The sequence below is a fragment of the Solanum lycopersicum genome, chromosome 6, assembly GCF_036512215.1.
Source record: "Solanum lycopersicum chromosome 6, SLM_r2.1".
NCBI classification, from domain to species: Eukaryota; Viridiplantae; Streptophyta; class Magnoliopsida; order Solanales; family Solanaceae; genus Solanum; species Solanum lycopersicum.
Genome location: NC_090805.1, coordinates 40,783,075 through 40,796,878, shown reverse-complemented (window position 1 = coordinate 40,796,878; position 13,804 = coordinate 40,783,075).

Here is a 13,804-nt window from a genome sequence, read left to right as displayed (position 1 = left end):
TATTTTTTTCCATCGAAATCATTATGTAAGAAAAATAATTAAGAATTTATATTTGTAGGTTTGTTGCTTGATGAACTTGTCTACTCCTATATCATATGAATAAAAATATATTTGAGACACAAAATCAATAAGTTGATATCTTTTAAACTAATATACATTCAAAATATGATAAAATCGAGTTATATGATCATTTAACTTGATGAAAATTACCTATATATGAAAAAAGAAATATTTGGAATTTGCAAATTTCACTTTTCAGGAGTAAAATGTGAAAAAATAATTTAACAAATTATATTATATATTTTTTTTTCACTGCAGGTTCATGCTTGAATGCGATCAAAATATAACTTTAGCTAGTTATCTGTAACTATCATTATTAGCTAGATAGAAAGACACTTCACATGCACAAATATTGCTCAAGTATTTACATTGTGTTATATAAAAATATCATTTGATTCATTTTATGTGAAGATATTTAATTCAATACAAAATTTAAAAAATATATTCTTTGATAAGACATTAAATAAATACTGAAAAATATAATACCAGAAGCAATAAATGATGTTTAGTATTAAATCCTGAGAAAATGGCTTGAGAAATAAATAATAAATGTCAGGTTAAACTATGACTTTTTGTCTTGATATATTAAAAGGAACAAGTAAAGTGAAATTATATTTTTGGAATAATAAATAAGTAAAAAAGAAACAAAAGAAGTAAGAATCTCACTTATTTTTCAATAAAACATTTTAATTTGTACCAAACACACTCACAATCTCATTAAGTTTGGGCTAGTGTTTGATGAAAAAATTTGGACAAAATTTTGAATATATATCTTTAAATATTTGTTTGACTTTGACCATAAAATTTAATTAGATTTTGAAAATTTATTCTTCAAATATTTCCAAGTTCTCTTCAATTAACAAATTTTGAGTGAATAATTAAAAACACCCCTAATTTGTACATTATTGATTACATACTTAAATTATAAAGAATCTCTATTAAATAAAAGAAGTAAGAAAGTCACTTATTTTTGAATAAAATATTTTTATACCAAATACATTTATTATCTTACTAAGCTTAAACTATTGGTTAATCACAAAATTAAAAATTCATCTTCAATTATTTGTTTGACCATGAGATTCAATCATATTTTAAAAAATCTAATATTTAAATACTTTTAACTTTCCTTTCATTCACAAACCTTTAAATTTTGAGTGAATAGTTAAAAACACCCCTAAATATGATATACGTTATTGATTGCATACTAAACTATAAAGAGTCTAATTAATTGAACAAAAGAAGTACGCAACTCACTTATTTTTCAATAAAACATTTTCATTTTGTATCAAATACAAATATAGTTTCTTATACAGTTATTCAACTTATAATAGTTCATTTAAAAAGTCACTAAACTTAGAATAGTTCACTTAGAGCCCATTTGGATTGATTTAAAAAGTTAAATTTAAATGATTTTTAAGTCAAAAATAAAAAGTATAGTAGTCATATTTTTGGTTTTAAGCTTATTTCAAGTAATTTCGAACTTATTTTGAGTTATTTTTAACATTGTCAAACACTTCATAACTTATTTTAAGTTATGTTTTATATATTGACAAACGCTTCTAAAGTCAAAAATTGGTCAAACCTACTTTTAACTCAAAAATCACTCAACTTGAGTACTTTATTTAGAAAGTTACTCGACTTATGTATGTTACTTTAGAAGTCACTTAACTATTAATATTTCACCAAAAATATCACCTAATCAATTTCAATGACTTTTTCATTTTTTTATATATAAATAATTTATTTTAAACTAAAGTTTTTACGATATAAGAAACTTTGTTTATACAGTAAATTAAAAAGCAAGTTAATTTAATAATTAATTAAAACACATAGCTTCACAATCCAATTAATTCAGAATCTCATTTAGAGTTTTACATTTTTAAAAATGCATTATGAAATAAACATTAGATAACATGTCGATGCATCCTTTGTATGAGAAAGAACACGCATAATTTACAAAGGAAATTTTCATAAAGGTTCTTTTAACATAAAGATTAATAATATGTCCAAATATCATATATTTCACGTAAAATTCTCAAAAATATATATCGTAAAACCGTAATTTTAACGGGTCATATTAAGTGGGGCGGGTCAACAAAATGCTCAAAATGGGTATCTTAACATTTTTTAAATAAAAATTTAGCTTAAAATAAAATTTAGATTTCAATAAAATTTAGTGAAAATTGTTTAAATTGGTTTAGTGATTTTCTAGGTGAAATATCAATAGTTGAGTGATTTTCTAAGTAAACTATCTTAAATTAAGTGACTTTCGAGTTAGAAAATAAAGTCAGGCGACTTTCTAATTAGTAAACGTACAATCCTAAATTGAGTGACCATATGAGATATTATTAAGCTTATTAAACTTGAACTAGTTGATGACATATTATGGATAGGATATTAAGAGCTCGTTTGAATTGACTTAAAAAAATAATTAAGTCAATAATAAAAAGTCAAATTAAAATACTTTTACGTTAAAAATAAAAAATAGGGGAGATCTACTTTAAGTTTCTGACTTATTTTGTGTCATGTTTGACTTATTTTTAAGTCATTTTTATCCTTTTTAAGTTATTTTTATATTTGTCAAATACTTTCAGAAGTCAAAAATTGACTTAAAAGTAGGTTTGATCGATTTTTAAGTCAAAAATAAAAAGTCAAACTGCAATAAATTTTAAGTCAAAAATTTAAAAGTAAGGGGAGACCTACTTTTGGTTGATTTAATTTAAGTCATTATAAAGTTATGTTAAGTCATTTTTTTTATTTTGTCAAACACTTTATAAGTTATTTTAAGTCACTTAGAACTTATTTTAAATTATTTTTTATATTAATCAAAATACTTCCAAAAATTAAAAATTGACTTAAAAATAGATTTGACCATTTTTTGAGTCAATTTAAACACCCTCTAAATATTTATCTTAAATATGGGCGCCTAAACTTTTAAAAAGAAAATCTATCGAAATTTCATTAGTTTAGTAGTTAATTATTTAAAAGCATATTAGTTTGTAATATTACTTATTGAATTTTAATGTGTTGAGATATATGTATCTCAAAATACATAAGATTAAAATTATGTGTCATTTGTTCTAGATATATTGTATCTATGTTGATTCTCATTTTAATGTATCAAATAAACAAATCTAGCTTGTCTTCTGTAACGACCTGTTTAGTCGTTTTGAGCAGCAGACTTTGATTCTGGAAAAACTGGCAGAGACAACGGGCCCCACGACGGACCGTCGAAGGCACGACGGACCATCGAGGGTATCTCGTTCCAAAATACTTAGAATTCTGAAAATTGGGTACTGAAATCGACTCTCTGAACTTCGTAACGGAATGACAGGACGGACCGTCACAGGCGTGACGGACCGTTACAGACTCTTCAGAGAATTGAGCCTCTGAAGTCTGTGACGGAGCAGCAGGACGGACCGTCGCAGGCACGACGGCCCGTCACAGGCTGCGTAATCCCAGGCGGGGTCGAATTTCTTTAAATGTTTTAAGGGACGTTTTAGACTATTCCTGCTATAATTATAAATTTAGTGGGTTAATGTTAATAACTTAACTACTTGAGGGTTAAAAGAGATAACCTTGAATTAATTAATGGGTTAATTCACCATCTTTTATACTTAATTGTATGCTAATTAGGGTAAAAGAAAGAGGGTTTGAATAAGAAAAAGAAAAGAACAGAAAGAGAGGGAGAAACGATCGAGAGAGAGAAACAAAGAGGAAAGCCAAGATCTTGAGCATTAGCTTGCTTGATCGCAATTCTTCGGTGGAGGTAGGTTATGGTTTTTATACTATTCGTAGTAAACTCTTAATAGCGAATGATATGTATGGGTAGTATTGTAAACCCTTCTATATGCTTAATTGTATGCTTGCATGAATGTGATTATGTAATTGTGATAAAATAAGCATGATGAAACTATTGAATCCTAAATCTTGAGAAACCCTAATCTACTTTGATAATGATGGTGCCTTAGTGTAAAAGAAGGCTTGATGAACGAAAGTAGTGAGATTAGGGGGTCGGGTGCCACGTTCCGGTACCAGGATAGTATATGAGGATCAAAGTGTCACGTTCCAACACCAGGATAGTATATGGATCGGGTGCCACGTTCCGGTACCAGGATAGTATATGAGGATCGGAGTGTCACGTTCCGACACCAAGATAGTATATGGATCGGGTGCCACGTTCCGGTACCAGGATAGAATATGGATCGGGTGTCACATTCCGACACCAGGATTGAATGAGGATCGGAGTGTCACGTTCCGACACCAGGATAGAATGAGGATCGGAGTGTCACGTTCCGACACCAGGATAGTATATGAGGAGCGGAGTGTCACGTACCGACACGAGAGGAATAAAGATAATGAATCTTGAAAGATGTTAATATACTCAATCTAATGAACCTAATTTCCCAAATGAGTATGATGAGGAGGTGTGAGAGTCCTCATTGATGTGTTTGGTGTTGTAACCAAGGGTTATGGTAATTGTAAATGCTGCATGCTAAGGATATTAGTTGATTTTATGATGTTATCTGATATATACTGTTTTCTATTTTGAGTTGGCCGATGATACCTACTCAGTACTTGTGTTTGTACTGACCCCTACTTGTATTTGTTTTCTTTGTTAATTATGGAGTGCAGCAAACGTACCGCCGTCTTCAACTCAACCGCAACTCTAGCCAGTCTTCATTACACTGGATTTCAGGGTGAGCTAACGCTTCTAGCTTGGACTGGATCTTCTTCTTCATGTCTTGATGCCTTGAAGTTCCGGCATGGACTAGCTGTTTATGTATTTTAGCTTCTTAGATACTCTTAGATTTAGTAATTTGAAGTAGATGTTCTTGTGATGATGACTTCCAGATTTTGGGGATAATAATAGTTGTTGAGTTTTTAGAAGTTATTGAATTGGTTTTTGTTGTGCGAAATTTGAGATAATACGAGAAAAACAAGACAACAGATTTACGTGGTTCACCAATAAATTGGCTACGTCCACGGGAAGAGAGGGAGCAGTTTTATTATGGAGAGGCAAAAACAGAGTTACAGAATAGGGTTTGCCATAGCGTCTATATATAGTGCTAAGCTACGCCCTAAAAGGCTTGGGCCCAACATACAGAATCGACAGTTCTGTTTGTAGCGGGTCCGATTCAAGGCATTCAACAAATCTCCACCTTGACTTGAATTCTCCGAACAGATTCTTCAGACGCACTATGATAGTGCCAGGCCTCCCCCTCTTCCTCAGAGTTGCCCTGCAGGGCAATTAACAGCTTCTGATGTTGAGCAAGTCCAAACAGTGTTGAAACTTGCTCTGTGGAACTGGCTTTGTGAACATATCAGCAGAATTATCAGCAGTTCCTACTTTCTTCACCTTGATTCTCTTCTCACTTCTTAGAAAATGATACCTTACGTCAATATGCTTGGTTCTCTCATGATGGACTTGATCCTTGGCTAGACAAATTGCGCTCAAACTGTCACAATACACCGTAGCCTGATCATGATGCAGACCAAGATCACTAACCAGCCCTTTCAACCAAATCCCTTCTTTTGCAGCCTCTGTCAAGGCCATGTACTCCGCTTCCGTAGTAGACAAAGTCACTGTAGGTTGCAAAGTTGCCTTCCAACTGACGACAGATCCTCCAAGGGTAAACACATAGCCAGTCATCGATCTTCTTGTGTCAACATCTCCAGCATAGTCTGAATCAGAATAGCCAGTAACCAAGCACTGAGTATCACCTCCATAAATGAGACCAACGTCAGATGTACCTCTAAGGTACCGGAAAATTCTCTTCACAGCCTGCCAATGTTCTCTCCCTGGTTGTCCCATGAATCTGCTCACTACACTGACTGCATGTGCTAAATCTGGCCTTGTACAGACCATAGCATACATCAAACTTCCTACGGCACTGGCATAAGGGACTCGTGACATATACTCCTTCTCTTCTTCTGACTGTGGAGCGAACATGGCAGTGAGATGGATATTGGCAGCACTGGGGGTATCAATGGGCTTAGATGAAGACATGCCAAACCTCGCCAAGACCTTCTGAATGTAGCTTCTCTGTGACAAGAAAAGTTTCCTTCTCTCTCTGTCTCTAATGATCTCCATCCCTAAAATCTTCCGAGCGACTCCCAGATCCTTCATCTCAAACTCAGCACTAAGTAAACCCTTCAGCTTCTGAATGTCATACTTCTTCTTTGCAGCTATCAACATATCATCTACATAAAGCACCAGATAGATGAATGAATCATCATTGAGCCTATTGTAGTAGACACAACAATCATATGAGCTCCGAGTATAGCCCAACTTCACCATATAGCTGTCAAACCTTTTATACCACTGCCTTGGAGACTGCTTAAGTCCATATAAGGACTTCTTCAACTTGCAGACGTGATTTTCCTTCCCTGGAACTTGGAAACCATCCGGCTGAGTCATGTATATCTCTTCCTCCAACTCTCCATGTAGAAACGCTGTCTTCACATCAAGTTGTTCAAGATCCAGATTCTGATGTGCAACTATCGCTAGTAACACTCGGATGGAAGTATGTCTGACCACTGGTGAGAAGATCTCATTGTAGTCCACTCCCTCTCTTTGGTTGAAACCTCTGGCAACAACCCTGGCTTTATACTTGACTCCTTCTGCTGGTGATATCCCTTCCTTCTTCTTGAAAACCCATTTGCAAGTAATAATCTTTCTCCCCGAAGGCTGTATGACCAGATCCCATGTCTGATTCTTGTGTAGGGACTCCATCTCATCTCCCATAGCGGCAAACCATTTTTCAGAATCAGAACTTAAAATGGCTTCTTTGTAAGTAGACGGCTCAGATGTATCTACCTCTTCAGCAACCTGCAGTGCATAACCCACCATGTCCTCAAAACCATACCTCGTAGGTGGCCGAACTCCAACCCTCCTTGGCCGATCTTGAGCTATACTCTGATGGATATCTGATGGCATAGATTCTGGAATATCAGTTTCTGTCTGTGGCTCTTGATCCTCCTCTTCAGGTTCCTTTAAATCGCTCTCGTTCTGAATGACTTGAAACTCCACCTGTTTGTCAAGACTCCCAGTTTCTGACGTAGTTGTAGGCTTCACAATGGTTCTAAGCAGAGAACTTTCATCAAAGACAACGTTCCTGCTCATAATAACCTTCTTTTCTGCTGGAGACCAGATTCTGAAACCTTTCACTCCATCTCCGTAGCCCACAAATACTCCCTTTTTAGCTCTTGGTTCTAACTTACCTTCACTGACGTGATAGTAAGCCGTACAACCAAAAGCTTTCAGATTTGAATAATCAGCAGCTTTTCCTGACCACATCTCCATAGGTGTGTTGCACTGTATGCCTGTATGTGGTCCGCGGTTAATCAAGTAGCAAGCTGTACTAACCGCTTCTGCCCAGAATCTTCTATCTAGCCCAGCATTAGAGAGCATGCACCTTGCTCTTTCCAGAAGTGTTTGATTCATCCGCTCAGCTACACCGTTCTGCTGTGGTGTATTTCTGACTGTACGATGTCGAGCAATCCCTTCATCCTTACAGAATTGATCAAATTCAGACCAACAGAATTCCAGCCCATTATCAGTTCGCAACCTCTTGATCTTCTTCCCTGTTTGATTTTCCATCAAAATTTTCCACTCCTTGAACTTCTGGAAGGCTTCACTTTTATGCTTCATCATGTACACCCAAGTCATCCTTGAGTAGTCATCAATAATGGACACAAAAAATCTGCAGCCTCCCAAAGACTCAACACGGCATGGACCCCAACAATCAGAATGGATATAATCAAGTGTGCCTTTTGTTCTATGAATGGCCTTTGGAAACTTGTTGCGATGTAGTTTTCCAAAAACACAATGTTCACAAAACTCTAGGCTCTTAACCTTATGACCAGCAAGTAAATCCTCCTTTGACAGAATTTGCATCCCTCTTTCACCCATATGACCAAGTCTCATGTGCCATAACTTAGTCATATCCTTCTGGTGAAATTCTGACGATGCAACATGGGCTGAACCTGTAACCGTGGAACCTTGTAGAAAATACAAAGTACCACGCATGACACCTTTCAGAATCAAATTTGAACCCTTCCAGACCCGCAAGACTCCATCTTTTCCCGACCAGCTGAATCCCTTGCTGTCCAAAAGACTGAGAGATATCAGATTTTTCGTCATCAATGGAACGTGCCTGACCTCGTTCAATGTGCAGAAGCTACCGTCATGTGTCCTTATCTTGATCGAGCCTGTCCCAACCACCTTGCAGACAGAACTGTTGGCCATCGAGATGCTGCCTCCGTCTACCTGCTCATAAGTCGTGAACCACTCTCTCCTAGGACAGATGTGATAGGATGCCCCAGAATCAAGAACCCACACATCTGAATGATGAGTGTGCTCATCCGCAACTAGGGCAATATCTTCTTCAAAATTGGTGTCTTCTTCAGCAACAGCAGCAGACACTGATTGTTTTTCCGATTGCTTCTTCTTCTTCGGACAATCAAATTTCCAATGTCCCTTCTCCTTGCAGTAATTACAAACATCATCCGGCTTTGCACCCTTCGACATCGGCTTATTTTTCTTTCTGCCGTTTTTCCTTCCCTTTCCGCTACTGGTGAACAGACCGGAAGGCTGTATGTCCGTACTTGTGCCGTCAGCCTTATGTCGTAATTCCCTGCTATGAAGGGCCGATCTGACTTCTTCCAGTGACACAGTATCTTTCCCAACAATGAACGATTGAACAAAATTCTCAAACGACATTGGGAGAAATACTAACAGAATCAGGGCAGCATCTTCATCCTCGATCTTCACATCGATATTACGCAATTCTAATAACAAAGTATTCAATTGCTCTAAGTGTTCCCTGAGTTGTGTACCTTCAGCCATTCGTAAACCGAATAGACGTTGTTTCAGAAGCAGCTTGTTGGTTAGAGATTTTGTCATGTACAAACTCTCCAGCTTCAACCACAGACCAGCAGCAGTCTCTTCATCCGAGACCTCTGTGATGACGTCATCCGCGAGACACAGCATGATCGTCGAGTGCGCCTTTTCCTCCAGAATCGCCATCTCAGGAGTAACGACGGCGTTCTTGTCTTTCGACAACGGCGCCCAGAAGCCTTGCTGTTTCAACAAAGCCCGCATCTTGATCTGCCATAAACTGAAACTGTTCCTCCCTGTGAATTTGTCGATTTTCACGTTCAAAGCAGACATCTCGAATTCTCCAAGAACACCGATTAACCGAGAGGCTCTGATACCAATTTGTTGTGCGAAATTTGAGATAATACGAGAAAATATATAAACGAGAAAAACAAGACAACAGATTTACGTGGTTCACCAATAAATTGGCTACGTCCACGGGAAGAGAGGGAGCAGTTTTATTATGGAGAGGCAAAAACAGAGTTACAGAATAGGGTTTGCCATAGCGTCTATATATAGTGTTAAGCTACGCCCTAAAAGGCTTGGGCCCAACATACAGAATCAACAGTTCTGTTTGTAGCGGGTCCGATTCAAGGCATTCAACAGTTTTTATAATGAGTTTAAGTCTTCCGCATTACTTTCTGTTGATATTATATTGAAATGATAAGGTTTAGATTGGTTGGTTCGCTCACATAGGAGGGTAAGTGTGGGTGTCAGTCGCGACCCGATTTGGATCGTGACATCTTCCTTCCATATTTCTCTTCATTTCATGTCTCACTCGTGTATTTGATACACCAAATATATATACATATATTTAATGTAATTCACAAATATATAAAATTTATAAACAAATTTTAATCGCTTTCCTCATTCTCTCACTTATCTTTCTTCTTATTCCAGTATATTGCATTGTAAATCTAAAAACATACTCCTAACATGAATATGGTATGAAATATGAATATTGGTAAAAATTTGTCTCTTTCAAAATAATAATAGAGACATAATACATAAAACACTAAAAGAGGCAAATAATTAAATAAAAATTAAACGTGTCAAGTTTATTAACGATTTTTTTTTAGTGGAATAAAATAAATATACTTTACCTATATTCATACTCTATACAACATTAATGTTATGACTACTTTCTATGTTAAATTTTTTGTTATATGTCAATATAATTGGGGGGGGGGAGGGGGGGGGGGGGGGGGAAAGTAAGCAGCGCGAGTATTTGACAACTTTTTACTGTTTTTCAATGGTTATTATCAATCATTTTATAATATATTGTATTAAATTGATCGATATCTAAAATAATATTTTTAATTATTATTTAGCGATAGAGTTAAACGATATGATCCAATTTAATATAATTTAAATAATAATCAAAATAAACGTTGCATTTAGAAACCTTAAATTCTATTTTACTCTTTAAATATAGGATTCTCTATTTCTCGAGACAACTAAATTCAACCCAATTCTTCTACTCTCTTCAAAAAAATATTTTTCTCTCTCTTCAATATTATAATATTAATTCTATTTCATTCTTATGTTCTGATTTCATAATATAAATTCTTTCTTTCTTTTTCCCAAATAATTATTTTATATAATTGTCATGTGATATAATTTTTTTAAATTTAATTTAAAATTATATTTTATTTTAAATTTCTACATACCATAAATTGCAAGACAATATTATAATATATATAAATTAACGAAATTCAAATAAAAGTAAAATACAATTACATAAATACTCAACTTTCAAAATTATTACGTTGCTCTCATAAATGTTATTTTTTTTTTACCTGGAGTCCATATTGGAGGTCTAACTAAATTCGAATCGCGCTCCTAACATGATTTTATCCATATCTAGGGCTCGAACCCGAGACCTCTGGTTAACGGTGGATCACCTAGATAAAAATTATTTAAATCGAAATTTTTCATCTACCATCATATCCTAATTTTTTTTCGAATAGAGCTAAATTTGAAAACGACCTATCGGATTAATAAATACTGTTGTGATAAAATAATTATCATGTTATGCATTGTATTGTGTTTTATTGCATTTAAGCTATTATGTTATGTATTGTATCTTTAAATTAAAATTTTCATCTTATCATTTTAATTTGTGGATTTTTTATAGTGAAAATAAATAATAAAATAATATTATACTATTGACTAAAATTAAAAAAAAGAAGATATTTTAATTCGGGACGAAAGTAGTATATATTAAATATTAATATATTTTTAAAATATTATATTATATTTAAAAAGAACTATGAATATTAGATATTTAATTACCCTCCAAATATAGAGTTTTCTATTTTTCAAACAAACAATTCCAACCCAAATCTGTATTTTACTCTATAAAAAAAATTTCTCTCTCCTCAATATTATGTTATTATTTCTTTTCATTTTTATTTTCTTATTCTATAATATAAATCCTCTATTTTTCACAATATTTGCTTTATATTATTTTCATGTGGTATTATAATTTTATTTTTTCAAAATTTATATATATTTATTCTAAAATTTTTAATAACATAAATTGCAAGAAAATATTACATAATATACAAATTAATGGACAAATTCAAATAAAAGTGAAACACAACGTTGCTCCCATAAATGCTCTATTAATGCATTAAGGTGAAAATGAGCATCTTTGACCTCTTTTTTTTTTTTTTAATGTCTAGCTAAAAATTGTTCAAACCAAAGATTAAACATCTACCACAATTTTTGTCATTGGAGTTGGAGCCTCTACGACATCATGAATTGGTGCATTAAGACACGTCCATCCTCAATTATCGTCTTGTGCAATATAATACATGCAGTCATTATATCATGTAGCATTTTCTTTATCAAAAAATGTGACGGCCCTACAATAATTGCAAATCGTGATTACAAAACTCCGAATGCACGGTAAACATCTTTTCGACATGATTCATGTCTCATTGCGAATTAATTATTATGTTATGTATTGTATTTTATCTTGTATATACGTTATTATGTTATCTATTATATTGTCATCTTGTATTTGAATTATTGTATTTTCAAATTAACGTTTTCATCTCATCATTTTAATTTTGTGTATTCTTTATAGTGAAAATTAATAATGAAATCAAATTATATTATAGTCGAAAATTAGAAAAATAATAAAATACTACTAATTCGGGATGAACATTGTATGTATTAAGTAATATATTTTTAAAATATCACATTACATTTAAAAAGAATTATTAATATCTAAATATTTAGTAAATGACATTATATGTAAAATAATTTGTTAATTAGAAAGTAATAGAAATAATAATAAATTAATAAAAATATGAAATAGAGAGTGAATAACAGTTCTCCAAATTTGAAAAACTACTATTTACCTCTCTAAGCTAGCGTTTGATCATAAATTTCTAAATATTTTTGACAAATATTATTTGGGTGAAAATTTATGTGAAATTTCATCAACATAGTATTTGAGTAATATATTTCAATTTTTTAGAGAAAATATGATTTATACCCATAATAGATATTTAAAAAAAATAAAAATACAAAAGTTTAGAATAAGTATTAAAATTTTAACTTGACTCAACAGTTATATTTAGCCCAAAAACAATTTGTTTGTAGATTGAGATTTTTTTTTTTTTTGCCTTTTTCTTTTTCTTTCAAAACTAGATAGGAGTATTTTTTTATGGCCAAATAAATTCTGCCAGAAAGCAATATAAATGGCCGTATGGGTATGAAGTATATTTGAGCGTGACTTATATTGGAATTTTTTTTCAAAGATTTGTGAATGGAAAGAAGTTCAAAAATTTGAAGATTAGATTTTTAACATCTAGTCAAATTTCGTAGTCATAATCAAATAATAAATTGAAGATATACTCTCAAACTCTTATCAAGTCAAAGCTCAGGACTCGTTTGTTTTCGAGAATATTTGGAGAAAATTTGAGAAGTGGTGTTTGGTCATATAATTTGACAATTATATTAGCCATGGATTCCAAATTCCCAAATGGCAAATTTAGGATCCATTTAATATTTGAGGAAAAAATTGATAAATAGTGTTTGTCTATATAATCTGTCATTATTTGACAAATATTATAAATTCTCAAATATTAGTTTTTTTTTCCTAGTATTTGAGTCAAATCTCATTATTTATGATCTTTTGAAAATTAGAATTTTATATTAAACTTTTATCTTTTACAAAACCCTCTATAGTAGTTGTTGCGTTATATTACATATTTTTTTACGTGAACACCAAAACAGTGATGAAATATTCAGTGAATATTAAAGTGATGATATGGCTGTTGATAAACAATCGGCTCATGGTAACAAAGTCATATACTTTGTCTACTTCATGATATATGGAATGAAACTTGTTGCACTCTCCAAACTATCACATTGTTCTAGTGTCATGAGCACTACTTGTTATTTGTTGCAACCAAGATCCAATTGACTTGTAATACAAACTTATGGTTAGTTTTGATAGTTTTTAAAACTTACGTGTTAAATCATATTTTTCTAAAAAAATGAAGTATATTTTCCAAATATCATAACACATGGTCAAATTTCACTCAAATAATATTTGAAAATCTATGGCCAAATGCTAGCTAGATAAAACTAGTATTTCGGTGAGTTCTAATATTTGAGAATTTTAAAAAATTCAAAAACTACCCCAAACTTTATAACTTATAAAAAAAATACTCATTATTTATTAATTTCAACTAATATTTGTTACTACCTCTCTGAATTCTAATTTGAGTAATAAAATTGAGAAAAAAGAACATTTATGTTTAATGAGTTATAATTATAATTGACTCAGTAACACATTTGAGTATATCCTTAATGTATTTTCTTGCTTATATTGTTATTTTGTTA